This window comes from Nerophis ophidion, linkage group LG01 (genome assembly GCF_033978795.1).
Source record: "Nerophis ophidion isolate RoL-2023_Sa linkage group LG01, RoL_Noph_v1.0, whole genome shotgun sequence".
In the NCBI taxonomy this organism is placed as follows: Eukaryota; Metazoa; Chordata; class Actinopteri; order Syngnathiformes; family Syngnathidae; genus Nerophis; species Nerophis ophidion.
In genome coordinates this window covers 14,075,394-14,095,128 of record NC_084611.1, presented here as the reverse complement: position 1 = coordinate 14,095,128, position 19,735 = coordinate 14,075,394, and positions in this window count along the sequence as shown.

The following is a 19,735-nucleotide window of genomic DNA, read 5'->3' as shown; positions in this document are numbered from 1 at the left end:
CAATTAGTTGATCAATGATTAATACTTAGTAACTTTCACTTAGTTGATCAATGATTAATACTTAGTGACTTTCACTTAGTTGATCAATGATTAATACTTAGTGACTTTCACTCAGTGTTGATCAATGATTAGTACTTAGCAACTTTCACTTAGTTGATCGATGATTAATACTTAGTGACTTTCACTCAGTGTTGATCAATGATTAATACTTAGTCACTTTCACTTAGTTGATCAATGATTAGTACTTAGTAACTTTCACTTAGTGTTGCTCAATGATTAGTACTTAGTAACTTTCACTTAGTGTTGCTCAATGATTAATACTTAGTAACTTTCACTTAGTTGATCGATGATTAATACTTAGTGACTTTCACTCAGTGTTGATCAATGATTAGTACTTAGTAACTTTCACTTAGTTGATCAATAATTAATACTTAGTAACTTTCACTTAGTGTTGCTCAATGATTAGTACTTAGTAACTTTCACTTAGTTGATCAATGATTAATACTTAGTACCTTTCACATAAAGTTGATCAATAATTAATAGTGAGTAACTTTCACTTAGTTGATCAATGATTAGTACTTAGCAACTTTCACTTAGTTGATCAATGATTAATACTTAGTACCTTTCACATAAAGTTGATCAATAATTAATAGTGAGTAACTTTCACTTAGAGTTGATCAATGATTAATACTTAGTGACTTTCACTTAGCGTTGCTCAATGATTAATACTTTGTAACTTTCAATTGGTGTTGATCTATGATTAATACTTAGTAACTTTCACTTAGTTGATCAATGATTAATTCTTAGTAACTTTCACTTAGTTGATCAATAATTAATACTTAATAACTTTCACTTAGTTGATCAATGATTAATACTTAGTAACTTTCACTTAGTTGATCAATGATTAATACTTAGTAACTTTCACTTAGTTGATCAATGATTAATTCTTAGTAACTTTCACTTAGTTGATCAATAATTAATACTTAGTAACTTTCACTTAGAGTTGATCAATGATTAATACTTAGTGACTTTCACTTAGCGTTGCTCAATGATTAATACTTTGTAACTTTCAATTGGTGTTGATCTATGATTAATACTTAGTAACTTTCACTTAGTTGATCAATGATTAATTCTTAGTAACTTTCACTTAGTTGATCAATAATTAATACTTAATAACTTTCACTTAGTTGATCAATGATTAATACTTAGTAACTTTCACTTAGTTGATCAATGATTAATACTTAGTAACTTTCACTTAGTTGATCAATAATTAATACTTAATAACTTTCACTTAGTTGATCAATGATTAATACTTAGTAACTTTCACTTAGTTGATCAATGATTAATACTTAGTAACTTTCACTTAGTTGATCAATGATTAATTCTTAGTAACTTTCACTTAGTTGATCAATAATTAATACTTAATAACTTTCACTTAGTTGATCAATAATTAGTACTCACTAACTTGCACTTGCTTGATCAATGATTAACACTTAGTAACTTTTACTCAGTGTTGATCTATGATTAATACTTAGTAACTTTCACTTAGTGTTGATCAATGATTAATACTTAGTGACTTTCACTTAGAGTCGATCAATAATCAATACTTAGTAACTTTCATGTTGCTAACATATTGCCAACACATTGCTACTATATTGCTAACATCTTGCTAACATTGCTGTGATTAGTCACATTTGAACAATAGATTGAGTGAATAAGACAAGATGGTAAGGGACAAGCGGTAGAAAATGGATGGATGGATGGATGGTACTTCCTGGGTCCAAGTACATCGTTGCTGAGGACAAGTATCGTCAACACCCGTATCACCCCACCTGAATCATCTTCAAGATGGCGGACACTTCATGTCACGGGAGACATGATGATATCAGCGTGCTCGGGACAGTATCGTCCCCCAGGAAAGACGTCACCCCTCTCCACACCCCCTCGCTCAACACCTAATCAATAATCATCAGCAGCTGACATTGAAACATCCTAGGGGGGCGTGGCCAAGTGTGAAATACGGACGAGGGCGCTTGATTGATAACGGCGCGCAGACGTCGATGCCGGAACATGCAGCCAGGAACATTATGATATCATTCCGGAGAAGAGCGATACGTGCTTGATTTCTCCTCCCATTGTTTTTGCTTCTTTCTCAAACCCGAGACCACTTTTCCACTTTTTATTGGAGTACACTTGAGTATTGATTAGTGAAAGTGAAACAAGACAAAAATTATGTCATTGTAGGTTAATAACGCTAACGCAGACACGCAAACTCGTCCACAAGATGGCGCCATACAAACCCCCCCCCCCCCAAAACACCCCTTTTCAGCTATAACTTTTCTTATAAGCCGCAGGGTTCAAAGCGTGGGTAAAAATGAAGGATTTTTGAATGTATACTTTTTCTGCCATCTTGTCTACTTTTACGTCATATATTTTTTCTTTCAAAATTAAAAAAAAAAAAAAAATCAATTACATTTAGTGAGAAAAAATGATCTACTTTATTGACACATATCATTTTTAGGTCTTTGCGGGCCGGATAAAATGATGTGGTGGGCGTTGAGTTTGACACATGTGCTTAAAGTGAGTAAGAAATGTTTTAGTTGTATTGTAAAACACACAAATGAACGAAGAATCCATACGAGTAGAAACGCTATGGACGGCGAGAAGACTGAATATCACTTTTATTTCTGGTTGAAAGCACTAAATGGAAGGAAACTCTCGCACCTGCAGTGAGCAAACTCGTCCACAAGATGGCGCCATACCAAAAAACAACAACACCCCTTTTCAGCTATAACTTTTCTTATAAGCCGCAGGGCTCAAAGCGTGGGTAAAAATGAAGGAATTTAGAGTGTACACTTTTTCTGCCATGTAGTCTACTTTTACGTCATATGTTTTTTCTGTCCAAAAAAAAAAAAAAAAAAAAAAAATTAATTACATTTAGTGAGAAAATATTAGGTACTTAATTGACCCATATCATTTCCAGGTGTTTGCGGGCCGGGTGAAATGATGTGACGGGCCGGATCTTTAGAAAGTAAGACATGTTTTAGTTATTGTGGAGGGGGGAGTGGCCTGCGGACAGGCAGCGAAGCGGGGTGTGCCAGAACCGGCTTTGACATCAGCGACAGGTGCGTAGATTGCCCACCTGGGCCTGCTTATCTGATCTCAAAGCTGGTCCTGGCACACCACGCTTCGCTGCAGGTCCGCAGACCACGCCCCCCTCCACAGTTATATTGTAAAACTTACCAATGAATGTGCGACTATAGCCTAAATAATTGCGGCCCAATGTATTTATTTCAGCTAAGGAAAAATACCTCAACAACTCATTATCCTGATATAAAACCAACCAAGCCAGGGATACTCAAACTGGGCTCAATCTAGTGCGGGGGTCAGCAACCTGCGGCTCTAGAGCCGTATGCGGCTTTTTAGCACAGCCCTAGTAATTCTCTGGACCGTACTTGCCAACCTTGAGACCTCCGAATTCGGGAAATGGGGGCGAGGGGTGCATATTGTAGCGTCCCGGAAGAGTTAGTGCTGCAAGGGGTTCTGGTTATTTGTTCTGTTGTGTTACGGCGCCGATGTTCTTCGGAAATGTGTTTGTCATTCTTGTTTGGTGTGGGTTCACAGTGTGGCGCATATTTGTGACAGTGTAAAAGTTGTTTATACGGCCACCCTCAGTGTGACCTGTATGGCTGTTGATCATCATATATATTGTAAAACTTACAAATGAATGAAGAGTCCATTCGAGTAGAAAAACGCTATGGACGGCGAGAAGACCGAATGTCACTTCTATCTCCGGTTAAAAGCACTAAACGGAAGGATACTCTGGCATCTGTAGTGAGCAAACTAGTCCAAAAGATGGCGCCATGCCAAGAACAATAACACACCTTTCCAGCTATGAATTATTTTTAGAAGCCGCAGGGTTCAAAGCGTGGGGGAAAAAAAAAGGAATTTAGGGTCTACTTTTACGTCATATAATTTTTCTGTCCAAAAAAAATAAAAAATAAAAATAAAATCCGCGAACGGGACGAACGGTAAAAAATGGATAGATGGATGGAATTACATTTAGTGCGAAAATATTATCTACTTTATTGACACATATATTTTCCAGGTGTTTGCGGGCCGGATAAAATGATGTGGAGGGCCGGATCTGGCCCCCGAGCCTTGAGCTTGACACCCGTGCTTTAAGTAAGTATGAAATGTTTTAGTTATATTGTAAAACTTAAAAATGAATGAAGAGTCCATACGAGTAGAATCGCTATGGACGGCTGGAAGCCCGAAGGTCACTTCTATGAAAGCACTAAATGGAAGGACACTCTAGCACTTGCAATTACCAAACTCGTCCAAAAGATGGCGCCATAGCAAAAACAATAACACCCCTTTTCAGCTGTAATTTTTCTTATAAGCCTTAGGGTTTAAAGCTTGGGGAAAAATGAACAAATTTAGGGTGTACAATTTTTCTGCCATCTAGTCACATATTTTATTGGTCCAAAATAAATCAATTACATTTAGTGAGAAAATATTAGGTACTTTATTGACACATATCATTTCCAGGTGTTTGCAGGCCGGATAAAATGATGTGGCGGGCCGTTTGACACTTGTGCTTTAAGTAAGTAAGAGATGTTGTAGTTATATTGTAAAACTTACAAATGAATGAAGAGTCCATACGAGTAGAAACGCTATGGACGGCGAGAAGACCGAACGTCACTTCTATTTCCGGTTAAAAGCACTGAATGGAAAGACACTCTTGCACCTGCAGTGAGCAAACTCGTCCACAAGGTAGCGCCATAAAAAAATCCCCCATCCCCTTTTCAAGTATTACATTTTTTTTTTCATAAGCCGCAGGGTTCAAAGCGTGGGAAAAATGAAGCGCCTCACTGTCCGGAATTTAGAGTGTATACTTTTACGGCCATCTGGTCTACTTTAAAGTGAGTAAAACAAGAATACAGTATTTGCTGTACAATTATTGTTGTGCTTGTTTCATGTCCAGATTACAAGGAACAATTAAAAACGGGAATAAGAAATGTACAAAACAACAAGTGGATTTATTTATTTATTTTTTATTTTTTTATTTGATCTTTATTATCCAGCATCAGATATTCCTATCCATTACATCATATTTACTTACATTATATATTTTTTCTGACCTAAATGTCAAAATATTTTTAAGGGACAACCGGTAGAAAATGGATGGATGGATGATTTGATTTTATACATTTTATTTTAAATATGCAAAGAACCAAGAGCAAGCCTGATCCAATATAGTGTTAACAGCCACTAAAACACAAGTGAAAACAATGGATAATAAAAAGAAAAAACTAATAAAAATAAACAAAATGATCAATTTCTTCTTTTTTTCTTCTTCTTCTTTTTATTTGTTTTTATTTTGTATTTTTTACATATTTTAAAATGAGTTTTTGTTTATATCCTAGCAATGCCAACCCCCAAAAGAAAAAAAAAAAAATCAAGAAACAAAACAATATTGACGGATAAATCAATAAAATAAAGAACCAAAAAATATATAATAGTAAAAAACAAAACAAAACAAAAAAATAATACTAATAATAATAACAAATTAATACTACTAGTAATAATCAGAAATAAAATAAAATAATACAAGCAGATAATAAATAATCATTTAAAAATATATTTCTACTCCCTATGTTTTATATTTTATTTTTTTTAATTTTTTTTACATATTTGAACATTTGTTTTTGTTTATATGCTAGCAATGCCACCCCCAAAAGAAAACAAACCCCATCAAGAAACCAAACAATATTTACAGATTAATCAATAAAATAAAGAAACAAAAATTATATAACAATAATAATAAAAAACAAAACCAAAAATATATAATAATAATGATAACAACAAATTGATACTAATGATAATAATCAGAAATACAATTAAATAATTTAAGCGGATAATAAACAATCATTTGAAAATATATATCTACTCCCTATATGTCTATATATATTTTTAAATGATTATTATTATAGGGTCACCAATTTCTAAGCAAATTGTCAAAAAGTTTTAAAACAACATTTATCAACGAGCTATTGCAAGAAATTTAGAGATTTTACCATCTACGGTCCGTAAAATTATAAAAAAGTTCAGCGAATCGGGAGAAATCACTGCACGTAAGCGATGATATTACGGACCTATGATCCCTCAGGCGGTACTGCATCAAAACCCGACATCAGTGTGTAAAGGATATCGCCACATGGGCTCAGGAACACTTCATAAAACCACTCTCAGTAACTACAGTTGGTCGCTACATCTGTAAATGCAAGTTAAAACTCTACTATGCACAGCAAATGCCATTTATCAACAACACCCAGGAACGCCGCCGGCTTTGCTGGGCCCGAGCTCATCTAAGATGGACTGATGCAAAGTGGAAAAGTGTTCTGTGGTCTGACGAGTCCACATTTCAAATTATATTTGGAAACTGTCGACGTGGTGTCCTCCGGAACAAAGAGGAAAATAACCATCCGGATTGTTATAGGCGCAAAGTTGAAAAACCAGCATCTGTGATGGTATGGGGGTGTATTAGTGCCCAAGGCATGGGTGTCACGCCTGTAAGTTATGTTTTGGTTTTGGTCATGCTATGTTTAGTTTTTGGACATTCAGTCACGTTTTGCACTTCCTGGTTTTGTTTGTTTCCATGCCAACTCATTAGTTTTCACCTGTCACATCCCTGTTCTCAGCCTCACACCTGTTTTCACTAATGATCATAACTATTTAAGTCACTCTTTTTCTTGTCTTTGTCCTGGGATCTTCACACTTGCAACGCACCCTACCCATGCTGTTCCAACCTTCACGCCCTCGTCCACAGTTCCATGCCGTGCAAGTTTGTGTATTTATGCCACAGTGCTAGTTTTGTTTTGTTTGAATATAGTCATGCCATTGTGCTGTTTTTGTTCTGAGTTTTAGTATATATTATTATCCGCCATCGAGCGCGCTTTTTGTTTTGCCTTATTTATTGTATTTTGAGTATAAAAAAAAACATGTACCTGAATTCACGCCTGGCTCGTCCTGTAATCCCGCTGCCTCGAAGGAGCACACACCATCCATGTCCAAGCCTGACAATGGGTAACTTACACATCTGTGAAGGCACCATTAATGCTGAAAAGTCCGTACAGGTTTTGGAGCAACACATGTTGTCATCCAAGCAACGTTATCAGGGACGCCCCTGCTTATTTCAGCAAGACAATGCCAAACCATGTGTTACAACAGCGTGGTTTCATAGTAAATGAGTGCGGGTACTTTCCTGGCCCGCCTGCAGTCCAGACCTGTCTCCCATCGAAAATGTGTGGCGCATTATGAAGTGTATAGTACGACTGTAGCAACGCTCGTGCTCGGGTTCTTCTAATCACAGGAAATGGCAGCACGCTTCAGGCATCGTTTACAAGTTTTAATATTGTTGGTACACTCAAATATAGTTTCAGACTTTTCAGTCCGTACTTGCAATACATTTTTCTTTCCATCTGTCCATGCATTCGGCTTTTCAGCTGATTGTCCTCCCTCTCGTGTCTTCCGCGTTCTGCCCCTGTCAAGGTCTCCCGCACTTCTAATAAAGGGACAGGTGATTAGACAACTCGTTCCAGCTGAGATTATCCACTCACCTGTCAGCTGCTTCATTGCCGATCGCAGGGAACGCGCGGACCACGCCCCTTGCCACAACGACAATAAGACCCCGGACTCTTGAACAACTTAAGCTGTACATCAAACAAGAATGGGAAAGAATTCCACTTTCAAAGCTTCAACAATTAGTTTCCTCAGTTCCCAAACGTTTATTGAGTGTTGTTAAAAGAAAAGGTGATGTAACACAGTGGTGAACATGCCCTTTCCCAACTACTTTAGCACGTGTTGCAGCCATGAAATTCTAAGTTAATTATTATTTGCACAAAAAAATAAAGTTTATGAGTTTGAACATCAAATATCTTGTCTTTGTAGTGCATTCAACTGAATATGGGTTGAAAATTAATTTTGCAAATCATTGTATTCCGTTTATATTTACATCTAACACAATTTCCCAACTCATATGGAAACGGGGTTTGTATCATCCACAAGTGGGTTCCATGTTATTGACAACAAATTGGCCGAAAAACTTGAGCTGCTGCAAAATTCGCCCCCAAAAAAATTTAAATAAAAAGAAGCCCCAAAGTCCTGGCGGGGGGGTCACAAGAAAGATGTTGCATCATGCCAGCAGGTCTGGTTATGAGAGTAAATGAGGAAGGTGTGGTCCGGGTTGATGAGGAGGCGGTTCTGCATGTGCAAGTACTACTTGAAGTACTGTTGCAGGCACGCAGAAGGTGTGGTCCGAGTTGATGAGGAGGCGGTTCTGCATGTGCAAGTACTACTTGAAGTACTGTCAGCAGATGTCGCTGACACAAGCAGACTCTGAATTATCACCCGCCCCTCCCGCCTCATTAAGATTTGCTTGTAACTTATGTCACTCATTTGGAAACTGACAATACTCTCGCCTCCCCCTTCTTTTCATTTGGGCCACGTGTGTGTGTGTGTGTGTGTGTGTGTGTGTGTGTTGGCTGGTGTACATGCCCCGCTCAAATTTAATCAGGTTTTGTATGCGCTGCCTCTCATGTGGCCAAGGCTGTCCAAAGTAGGACCTTGGGGCCCCTGAGGGCCCGTAGCTCATTGAATTGCTGCAACAATGGAACCAAAATATTGTTTAAAAAAGAAGCCTTTCACGGGTTTTAAAATGGAATATAAAAAACAAAATTTTTGTGATTGTAGATGCCAGTAAAGTAGATGTGTTTTGGAGAAAGACCTGTACCTCCCTGCCGCCGCCTCCAGCGCCGCTCCCTGTGGGCGTGCCGCCGACGCCACTTCTAGTCTGGCCTCCAGTCAGTCCGACACTGCATCCAGTCTAACCTTCGGTGGGTCTGACGATACTTCCAGTCTTGCCTCCAGTGGGTCCGACACTGAATCCAGTCTCGCCTCCAGTGGGTACCACTCTGCTTCCAACCTCGCCTCCAGTGGGTCTAACGCCACTTCCAGTCTCGCCTCCATTAGGTCTAACGCCACCTCCAGTCTCGCCTCCAGTGGTTCCCACACCGCTTCCAGTCTCGCCTCCAGTGGATCTGACGCCACTTCCAGTCTTGCCTCCAGTGGGTCCGACACTGAATCCAGTCTCGCCTCCAGTGGGTACCACTGCGCTTCCAACCTCGCCTCCAGGTGGGTCTAACGCCACTTCTAATCTCGCCTCCAGTGTGTCTAACGCCACTTCCAGTCTCGCCTCCAGTTGGTCCCACGCCACTTCCACTCTTGCCTCCAGTGGGTTCAACGCCACTTCCAGTCTCGCCTCCAGTGGATACCACGCCGCTTCCAATCTCGCCTCCATTAGGTCTAACGACACTTCCAGTCTCGCCTCCAGTGGTCCCCACACCGCTTCTAGTCTCGCCTCCAGTGGATCTGACGCCACTTCCAGTCTTGCCTCCAGTGGGTCCGACACTGAATCCAGTCTCGTCTCCAGTGGGTCCGACACTGAATCCAGTCTCGCCTCCAGTGGGTACCACGCCGCTTCCAATCTCGCCTCCATTAAGTCTAACGACACTTCCAGTCTCGCCTCCAGTGGGTTCAACGCCACTTCCAGTCTCGCCTCCAGTGGGTACCACGCCGCTTCCAATCTCGCCTCCATTAGGTCTAACGACACTTCCAGTCTCGCCTCCAGTGGTTCCCACACCGCTTCTAGTCTCGCCTCCAGTGGATCTGACGCCACTTCCAGTCTCGCCTCCAGTGGGTCCCACGCCGCTTCCAGTCTCGCCTCCAGTGGTTCCCACACCGCTTCTAGTCTCGCCTCCAGTGGATCTGACGCCACTTCCAGTCTTGCCTCCAGTGGGTCCGACACTGAATCCAGTCTCGCCTCCAGTGGGTACCACTCCGCTTCCAACCTCGCCTCCATTAAGTCTAACGACACTTCCAGTCTCGCCTCCAGTTGGTCCCACGCCGCTTCCACTCTCGCCTCCATTAGGTCTAACGCCACCTCCAGTCTCGCCTCCAGTGGTTCCCACACCGCTTCCAATCTCGCCTCCAGTGGATCTGACGCCACTTCCAGTCTTGCCTCCAGTGGGTCCGACACTGAATCCAGTCTCGCCTCCAGTGGGTACCACTGCGCTTCCAACCTCGCCTCCAGGTGGGTCTAACGCCACTTCTAATCTCGCCTCCAGTGTGTCTAACGCCACTTCCAGTCTCGCCTCCAGTTGGTCCCACGCCACTTCCACTCTTGCCTCCAGTGGGTTCAACGCCACTTCCAGTCTCGCCTCCAGTGGATACCACGCCGCTTCCAATCTCGCCTCCATTAGGTCTAACGACACTTCCAGTCTCGCCTCCAGTGGTCCCCACACCGCTTCTAGTCTCGCCTCCAGTGGATCTGACGCCACTTCCAGTCTTGCCTCCAGTGGGTCCGACACTGAATCCAGTCTCGTCTCCAGTGGGTCCGACACTGAATCCAGTCTCGCCTCCAGTGGGTACCACGCCGCTTCCAATCTCGCCTCCATTAAGTCTAACGACACTTCCAGTCTCGCCTCCAGTGGGTTCAACGCCACTTCCAGTCTCGCCTCCAGTGGGTACCACGCCGCTTCCAATCTCGCCTCCATTAGGTCTAACGACACTTCCAGTCTCGCCTCCAGTGGTTCCCACACCGCTTCTAGTCTCGCCTCCAGTGGATCTGACGCCACTTCCAGTCTCGCCTCCAGTGGGTCCCACGCCGCTTCCAGTCTCGCCTCCAGTGGTTCCCACACCGCTTCTAGTCTCGCCTCCAGTGGATCTGACGCCACTTCCAGTCTTGCCTCCAGTGGGTCCGACACTGAATCCAGTCTCGCCTCCAGTGGGTACCACTCCGCTTCCAACCTCGCCTCCATTAAGTCTAACGACACTTCCAGTCTCGCCTCCAGTTGGTCCCACGCCGCTTCCACTCTCGCCTCCAGTGGGTTCAACGCCACTTCCAGTCTCGCCTCCAGTGGGTACCACGCCGCTTCCAATCTCGCCTCCATTAGGTCTAACGACACTTCCAGTTTCGCTTGCATTAAGTCTAACGACACTTCCAGTCTCGCCTCCAGTGGTTCCCACACCGCTTCTAGTCTCGCCTCCAGTGGATCTGACGCCACTTCCAGTCTTGCCTCCAGTGGGTCCGACACTGAATCCAGTCTCGTCTCCAGTGGGTCCGACACTGAATCCAGTCTCGCCTCCAGTGGGTACCACTCCGCTTACAACCTCGCCTCCAGGTGGGTCTAACGCCACTTCCAGTCTCGCCTCCATTAAGTCTAACGACACTTCCAGTCTCGCCTCCAGTGGCTCCCACGCCGCTTCCAGTCTCGCCTCCAGTTCGTCCCACGCCGCTTCTAATCTCGCCTCCAGTGTGTCTAACGCCACTTCCAACCTCGCCTCCAGGTGGGTCTAACGCCACTTCCAGTCTCGCCTCCATTAAGTCTAACAACACTTCCAGTCTCGCCTCCAGTGGTTCCGACACTGAATCCAGTCTCGCCTCCAGTTGGTCCCACGCCACTTCCACTCTCGCCTACCAGTGGGTTCAACGCCACTTCCAGTCTCGCCTCCAGTGCGTACCACGCCGCTTCCAATCTCGCCTCCAGGTGGGTCTAACGCCACTTCCAGTCTCGCCTCCAGTGGTTCCCACACCGCTTCTAGTCTCGCCTCCAGTGGATCTGACGCCACTTCCAGTCTTGCCTCAAGTGGGTCCGACACTGAATCCAGTCTCGCCTCCAGTGGGTACCACTCCGCTTACAACCTCGCCTCCAGGTGGGTCTAACGCCACTTCTAATCTCGCCTCCAGTGTGTCTAACGCCACTTCCATTCTCGCCTCCAGTTGGTCCCACGCCGCTTCCACTCTCGCCTCCAGTGGGTTCAACGCCACTTCCAGTCTCGCCTCCAGTGGGTACCACGCCGCTTCCAATCTCGCCTCCATTAGGTCTAACGACACTTCCAGTTTCGCTTCCATTAAGTCTAACGACACTTCCAGTCTCGCCTCCAGTGGTTCCCACACCGCTTCTAGTCTCGCCTCCAGTGGATCTGACGCCACTTCCAGTCTTGCCTCCAGTGGGTCCGACACTGAATCCAGTCTCGTCTCCAGTGGGTCCGACACTGAATCCAGTTTCGCCTCCAGTGGGTACCACTCCGCTTCCAACCTCGCCTCCAGGTGGGTCTAACGCCACTTCCAGTCTCGCCTCCATTAAGTCTAACGACACTTCCAGTCTCGCCTCCAGTGGCTCCCACGCCGCTTCCAGTCTCGCCTCCAGTTCGTCCCACGCCGCTTCTAATCTCGCCTCCAGTGTGTCTAACGCCACTTCCAACCTCGCCTCCAGGTGGGTCTAACGCCACTTCCAGTCTCGCCTCCATTAAGTCTAACAACACTTCCAGTCTCGCCTCCAGTGGTTCTGACACTGAATCCAGTCTCGCCTCCAGTGGGTACCACTGCGCTTCCAACCTCGCCTCCAGGTGGGTCTAACGCCACTTCCACTCTCGCCTCCAGTGGGTTCAACGCCACTTCCAGTCTCGCCTCCAGTGGGTACCACGCCGCTTCCAATCTCGCCTCCAGGTGGGTCTAACGCCACTTCCAGTCTCGCCTCCATTAGGTCCAACGCCACTTCCAGTCTCGCCTCCAGTGGTTCCCACACCGCTTCTAGTCTCGCCTCCAGTGGATCTGACGCCACTTCCAGTCTTGCCTCCAGTGGGTCCGACACTGAATCCAGTCTCGCCTCCAGTGGGTACCACTCCGCTTCCAACCTCGCCTCCAGGTGGGTCTAACGCCACTTCCAGTCTCGCCTCCATTAAGTCTAACGACACTTCCAGTCTCGCCTCCAGTGGGTCCCACGCCGTTTCTAGTCTGGCCTCCATTAGGTCTTACGCCACTTCCAGTCTCACCTCCAGTGGGCCCGACATCATTTCCTGTCACGCCTCCAGTGGGTCCCACGCCGCTTCTAGTCTCGCCTCCATTAGGTCTAACGCCACTTCCAGTCTCGCCTCCAGTGGTTCCCACACCGCTTCTAGTCTCGCCTCCAGTGGATCTGACGCCACTTCCAGTCTTGCCTCCAGTGGGTCAGACACTGAATCCAGTCTCGCCTCCAGTGGGTACCACTCCGCTTCCAACCTCGCCTCCAGTGGTTCTGACGCCACTTCCAGTCTCACCTCCAGTCTCGCCTCCAGTCTCGCCTCCAGTGGGTTTAACGCCACTTCTGGTCTCGCCTCCAGTGGTTCTGACGCCACTTCCAGTCTTGCCTCCAGTCTCGCCTCCAGTCTCGCCTCCAGTGGGCCCCACACAGCTTCCAGTCTTGCCTCCAGTGGCGCCGACACTGAATTTAGTCTCGCCTCCAGTGGGTCCCACGGCGCTTCTAGTCTGGCCTCCATTAGGTCTAACGCCACTTCCAGTCTCGCCTCCAGTGGGTCCCACGCCGCTTCTAGTCTGGCCTCCAGTGGGTCCCACACCGCTTCTAGTCTCGCCTCCAGTGGGTTTAACGCCACTTCTGGTCTCGCCTCCAGTGGTTCTGACGCCACTTCCAGTCTCACCTCCAGTCTCACCTCCAGTCTCGCCTCCAGTCTCGCCTCCAGTGGGTTTAACGCCACTTCTGGTCTCGCCTCCAGTGGTTCTGACGCCACTTCCAGTCTTGCCTCCAGTCTCGCCTCCAGTCTCGCCTCCAGTGGGCCCCACACAGCTTCCAGTCTTGCCTCCAGTGGGGCCGACACTGAATTTAGTCTCGCCTCCAGTGGGTCCCACGGCGCTTCTAGTCTGGCCTCCATTAGGTCTAACGCCACTTCCAGTCTCGCCTCCAGTGGGTCCCACGCCGCTTCCAGTCTTGCCTCCAGTGGGTCCGATACTGAATCCAGTCTCGCCTCCAGTGGGTCCCACGCCGGTTCTAGTCTCGCCTCCAGTGGTCTGACACCATTCCAGTCTTGCCTCCAGTGGGCCCAACGCTTTTTCCAGTCTCGCCTCAAATGGGTCCCACGCCGTTTTCTATCTCGCCTCCAGTGGATCTGATGCCACTTCCAGTCTCGCCTCCAGTGGATCTGACGCCACTTCCAGTCTCGCCTCCAGTGGATCCGACACTGAATCCAGTCTCGCCTCCAGTCGGTCCCACACCGCTTCCAGTCTTGCCTCCAGTGGGTCCCACACTGAATTTAGTCTCGCCTCCATTCGGTCCCACGCCGCTTCCAGTCTCGCCTCCAGTGGGTCCCACGCCGCTTTTTAGTCTGGCCTCCATTAGGTGTAACGCCATTCCAGTCCCACCTCCAGTGGTCCCCCGCCGCTTTTAGTCTGGCCTCCATTAGGTCTTACGTCATTTCCAGTCTCACCTCCAGTGGGTCCGACACTGAATCCAGTCTCGCCTCCAGTGGTTCTGACGCCACTTCCAGTCTCGCCTCCAGTCTCGCCTCCAGTGGGCCCCACACAGCTTCCAGTCTCGCCTCCAGTGGGGCCGACACTGAATTTAGTCTCGCCTCCAGTGGGTCCCACGCCGCTTCTAGTCTCGCCTCCATTAGGTCTAACGACATTTCTAGTCTCGCCTCCAGTGGGTCCCACGCCGCTTCTAGCCTCGCCTCCATTAGGTCTAATGCCACTTCCAGTCTTGCCTCCAGTGGATCCCACGCCACTTCCAGTCTTGCCTCAAGTGGGTCCGACACTGAATCCAGTCTCGTCTCCACTGGGTCTAACGCCACTTCCAGTCTTGCCTCCGGTGGGTCCCACGCAGCTTTCTGTTTCGCCTCCAGTGGTTCCTACGCTGCGCCCAGTCTCTCCTCCAGTGGGCCCGACGCCAATTCCAGTCTTGCCTTCAGTGGGTCTAACGCCGTTTCCAGTCTTGCCTCCAGAGGTCTGATGCCACTTCCAGTCTTGCCTCCAGTGTGTCCAATGCCGCTTCCACTGGTTCCGACACCACTTCCAGTCTCGCCTCCAATAGGTCCCACACCACTTCCATTCTCGCATCCAATAGGTCCCACACCACTTCCAGTCTCGCATCCAGTGGGTCCCACACCACTTCCAGTCTCACCTCCAGTGGTTATAATGCTGCTTCCAGTCTCGCCTCTAGTAGATATAACGCCACTTCCAGTATCGCCTCCAGTGTGTCCGATGTCGTTTCCAGTCTCGCCTCCAGTGTGTCCCACGCCGCTTTCCGTCTTGCCTCCAGTGTGTCAAACGCTGTTTCCAGTCCTGCCTCCAGAGATCTGATGCCACTTCCAGTCTCGCCTCCAGTGTGTCCAATGCTGCTTCCAGTGGATCTACCGCTGTTTCCACTCTTGCTTCCTGTGTGTCCAATGCCGCTTCCAGTAGGTCCGACGCCACTTCCAGTCTCGCCTCTAGAGTGTCCAACGCCGTTTCCAGTCTCACCTCCAGTGGGTCCCACACCACTTCCAGTCTCACCTCCAGTGGGTCCCACACCACTTTCAGTCTCGCCTCCAGTGGGTATTATGCTACTTCCAGGCTCTCCTCCAGTGGAAATTATGCTACTTCCAGGCTCTCCTCCCGTGGGTCCGACACCAATTACAGCTCGCCTCCAGTGGGTCCCACAACGCTTTCCGTCTTGCCTCCATTGGGTCCGACGCCAATTCCAGTCTCTCTTCCAGTGGGTCCGACGCCAATTCCAGTCTCTCTTCCAGTGGGTCTAATGTCGCTTCCAGTCTTGCTTCCAATGTGTCCAACGCTATTGTGTGAATGTTTACACAGTCACACAATAATAGTAATGATAATGATGATAATAGTAATAATAATAATAAAAATATTATTTTTTTGGCGCATAATCTTATAATTGTGAGAATTTTTGGACATTCACACCATAATAATAATATTAATAATAATTATAATAATAATAATACAATAGATGATTTTTTTTGGTGTAGAAACTTAGTATTGTGTGAATGTCCAACCATTCACATAATAATGATAATATAAAAATGATAATAATAATAATAATCATAATAATAATAATGATAATGAAATATTTTTTCGTGTAGAATCTTGTTATTGTGCATTCACACCATATTTAAAATAATGACAATAATAATAATAATCAATCGATTTTTTTGGTGTAGAATTGTATTATTGTGTGACTGTTTAGACATTTCCACAGTAATAACAATAACAATAATAATAGCAATAGTAGTAATAATAATAACAACAATAATAATAGTAAATATGATTTTTTTGGTGCAGAATCTTATAATTGTGAGAATTTTTGGACATTCACACCATAATAATAATAATAATAATAATAAAAATAATCAATCGATTTTTTTGGTGTAGAATCGTATTATTGTGTGACTGTTTAGACATTTACACAGTAATAACAATAACAATAATAATAGCAATAGTAGTAATAATAATAACAACAATAATAATAGTAAATATGATTTTTTTGGTGCAGAATCTTATAATTGTGAGAATTTTTGGACATTCACACCATAATAATAATAATAATAATAATAAAAATAATCAATCGATTTTTTTGGTGTAGAATCGTATTATTGTGTGACTGTTTGGACATTTACACAATAATAATAATAATAATAGTAATAGTAATAATAATAATAACAACAATAATAATAATGAACATGTATTTTTTGGTGTAGAATCTTATCATCGAGTGACTGTTTATACATTCACACAATACTACTACTACTAATATTAATGATAAAAATAATAATGATAATGAATAAACATTTATTTGATGTAGAATCTTATTGTTGTGTGAATGTTTAGACATCCACACAATAATAATAATAATAATATTTTTTGGGTGTAGAATTGCATTATTGTGTTAATGTTAGGACATTCACACAATATTATTATTATTATTATTATTATTATTAATAATAACACTAATATATTTATATTTTTTTGTGTAGGATCTTATACGTGAGATTGTTGGACATTCACACAATAAAAATACAATAAAATATTTCTAAAATAGATTTCTGATTTCTTCAAATCTATTAAGAAAAAACACGATTCATGCAGGAATGAACAATCCCACTATATTCACGGCACGATCATGAGTATGTAAAACATATGTACGGTGTCACATCTTATTCATCAAACATTACTGACCTTTGTCTGTTTTTTTTAGGTTGTTTTCAGCATTAGTGATGTGGTGCAAAACTGTATCAAAGTGTCTTCTTGCTTCTATTGTGACCATGAAAGGTTTGATTAAATATTGAATGTGATGGCTGCCACTGGCTAACGTCCACATGCTTTATAGCGCTTGTGCGGGAGACAACACTTAACGTGCTTGTGTGTGTGTGCGTGTGTGTGTGTGTGTGTGTGTGTGTGTGCGAGACGATCGCAGCGAGGGCCTGGTCTCAGATGGAGGATCTTTGATTCACTTCCCAGCAGCGAGCGGAAAACGTGTTTGGCCGCGAGCTATAATCTGTGTCTGCTCTGCACTGACAAATGTTTTACTACGTCTTCATGATCCTGTTGTGGAGCAGCAGCCACTGACTTACAGGCTGCGCCGCTTATTCTACTGACGCCGTTAGAACTCTGTTAGCGGTCCACCCACTCCTTTAGCGCGCCCGTCTTTCAATTACACGACAAACCTGGCTTTGCAACAGGTTTATTACAGTGTAATAGCAACAGTATCATAATACAACATGTTTATTACAGAAGGATACTCATTATCATGAGACAAGATCTTTATTACAGTATAACAGCAACATTACCATGTTATAATATCTTTATTACAGTACAATAGCAACATTATCATGATACAATATGTTTATTATAGTATAATAGCAACATTAACATAATACAACCATTTTATTGCAGTATAATGTCATCATTATCATATACAACATGTTTATTACATTATAATAATCATTATCAAGATACAACCTGTTTATTACAATATAATAATCATTATCATAATACAACATGTTTATTGCAATATAACATTATATAATACACCATGTTTATTACAGTATAATAGCAACATTAGCATAATACAACCATTTTATTGCAGTATAATATCATTATCATATATATCATAATAATACAACATGTTTGTCAAAATATAGTATCATTATTATCATGGCACAACATGTTTATTACAATATAATAATCATTATCATAATACAACATGTTTATTGCAATATAATACTGTCATAATAATACAACCATTTTATTACAGTATAATATCATCATTATCATATACAACATGTTTATTACAATATAATAATCATGATCAAGATACAACATGTTTAATAAAATATAATATCATTATTATCATGGCACAACATGTTTATTACAATATAATAATCATTATAATAATACAACATGTTTATTGCAATATAATATTATCATAATAATACAACCATTTTATTACAGTATAATATCATCATTATCATATACAACATGTTTATTACAATATAATAATCATCATCAAGATACAACATGTTTAATAAAATATAATATCATTATTATCATGGCACAACATGTTTATTACAATATAATAATCATTATAATAATACAAAATGTTTATTGCAATATAATACTATTATAATAATACAACATGTTTATTACAGTATAATAGCAACATTATCATAATACAACAATTTTATTGCCGTATAATGTCATCGTTATCATACACAACATGTTTATTACAATATAATATTATCATAATAATACATGTTTATTAAAATATAATATCGTTATTATCATGGCACAACATGTTTATTACAATATAATAATCATTATCATAATACAACATGTTTATTGCAATATAATATTATCATAATAATACAACATGTTTGTTACAGTATAATAGCAACATTATCATAATACAACCATTTTATTGCAGTATAATATCATCATTATCATATACAACATGTTTATTACAATGTAATATTATCATAGTAATACAACATGTTTATTAAAATATAATATCATTATTATCATGGCACAACATGTTTATTACAATATAATGATCATTATACAACATGTGTATTGCAATATAATATCATCATAATACAACATGTTTATTACAGTATAATAGCAACATTATCATAATACAACCATTTTATTGCAGTATAATATCATCATTATCAAGATACAACATGTTTATTACAATATAATATCATCATAATAATACAACATGTTTATTAAAATATAATATCATTATTATCATGGCACAACATGTTTATTACAATATAATAATCATTATCATAATACAACATGTTTATTGCAATATAATATTATCATAATACAACATGTTTTTTACAGTATAATAGCAACATTATCATAATACAACCATTTTATTGCACTATAATATCATCATTATCAAGATACATGTTTATTACAATGTAATATTATCATAATAATACAACATGTTTATTGAAATATAATATCATTATTATCATGGCACAACATGTTTATTACAATATAATAATCATTATCATAATACAACATGTTTATTATAATATGATAATATTATCATAATACAACATGTTTATTACAGTAAAATAGCAACACTATCATAATACAACATGTTTATTACAGTATAATATCATGATTATCATGGCACAACATGTTTATTACAATATAATAATCATTATCATATTAAAATATTATTATTATAATATAATAATATTATCATAACACAACATGTTTATTAAAATATAATATCATCATTATCATATAGAACATGTTTATTACAATATAATAATATCATGGCACAACATGTTTATTACAGTATAATATCCTCATTATCATATAAAACAT